The sequence below is a fragment of the Penaeus monodon genome, chromosome 37, assembly GCF_015228065.2.
Source record: "Penaeus monodon isolate SGIC_2016 chromosome 37, NSTDA_Pmon_1, whole genome shotgun sequence".
NCBI lineage: Eukaryota > Metazoa > Arthropoda > Malacostraca > Decapoda > Penaeidae > Penaeus > Penaeus monodon.
The window spans coordinates 8,642,873-8,644,775 of NC_051422.1; positions in this window are offsets into that span (position 1 = coordinate 8,642,873).

Below are 1,903 nucleotides of genomic sequence, written 5' to 3' on the forward strand. Positions count from 1 at the left end.
TTCGAGGCATATTTTTCGAGTATTTTTATCACATTTGTTGGTCATTTCGTTTTATAGGAGGGATGGGGGGGGGGGGGTTACGAGATATTTCCATTTATAGGATGTTCTTGTATTTTGTTTTCTTGAATAATTCGCAAACGTCTGCATATCACTGGATATTTCGTCTTCTCCGTCTTTTTTTTTTAGAAATTTAGGTTCTTTTTTTACCCGTTTTGTTGGATATTTCTGTTCGATTTCTCTTTTCCCTCCCATTTTCTTTTATCAGTTTCGTTTTCCTTTCGTTTTCGTCGGATATTACGTTTTTCTCCGACCATTTGTTCCCGATTCCAGAGAATATTTCGCTTTCCCGTCTTCAACTGCATATTTCCTTTTTCCGTTTCCGCTGAATGTTTCAATTTTCTTCCAGTTCTTGTTAATTTATTTCGTTTTCCCCATTTTCTATAGATTCCGTTCAGTAATCTGGATGACTCATTTTTTTGTGGGGGGGTGGGGGGTGGGGGAGGAAGGTTACTTGTCGGTTTCTACCCATTTCTCTATTCTCTCTATCCTCTTTTTCACCCATTTGCTATTATGTCTCTCCTTCTACCTTTATCTTAAGTTTGCGTCTCCAACTGTTCTATTTCTGTTGTTAATGGCGGCAACATTTTTTTTGTCATCATTATTTACTTCTTTTTTTTTCTTTTTGTCTGGATTTCACTTTGATGTCCAACTTAATGCATCTGCCAAGTTATTTCTCCTTCTTACTCTCCTCTGTGATTTCCTCTCGTCTTCCTCGTCTTCCGGCATTCTGACTTCCTCGCATTTCCGTCCTTCCCCTCGGTGCCTCGTGTCTACGTGCATGTGGACATTCATACACACACACATACACACACACGTGTGTGTGTGTGTGTGTGTGTGTGTGTGTGTGTGTGTGTGTGTGTGTGCATACACATATATATGTATATATATACATACATACATATATGTATATACATAAATGTATATGCATACACATATGTGTGTATATAAACATATATATGTATATATACATATGTATGTATAAATATCTATATGCATATATATATATATATATATATATATATATATATATATATATATATATATATATATGTGTGTGTGTGTGTGTGTGTGTGTGTGTGTGTGTGTGTGTGTGTGTGTGTGTGTGTGTGTGGTGTGTGTGTGTGTGTGTGTGTGTGTGTGTGTGTGTGTGTGTGTGTGTGTGTGCGCTATGTATGTATGTATGTATGTATGTATATGTGTGCGGTTGTGTGTGTATGCCTGTATTGCATTCACTTGTGTATTTTTTCATTTCTACAAATCTGAATATGACTGTGTAAGTGTCCGTGTGAAGGTGTGTGTGTGTTTATCCATGTATCCGTGCACACGTCCGTACTCGCGTGAGTGGTCGCGTGTGCCCATCCGCGTGGGCGCCGGGATGCAGCAGTGGGCTCAAGAGAGCGAGCAGAATGACCGCCCTGCAGGTGAGCCGGGAGGGAGAAGGGCTCACGCGAACCCTTCTGATGCGGGGATCTTCGAGGCACTCCCCCCTCCCCCCCTCCCCCCCTCCCATGCGCCACGTGGTCCATCGCAACGGCATTATCTACCTGTCTCATTAAGCCGGCGAGGTCTCCTTCGCTCTCATCTTTTCCTTTTTTTTGGTCTAAGTTTAATTTATGTTCTCTGTGTCTCTCTCTTCCTTTATTTATTTTTTTCTTCTTCTTCTTTTCTTTTTAGTCTGTTTTCTTGGTTCGATCGTTTCTCTTGTCACTTCCGGTCTGTTAGTGTCACAAATAAGGCAGTGCCGGTGACCTGCGTGTGACTGTTGTAGGAGCTGCACCACCCATGCAACCCCCCCCCCCCACCTTTTCCCCCTTCCCCCCAACCCCCTCCTTTCCTCCCTTTC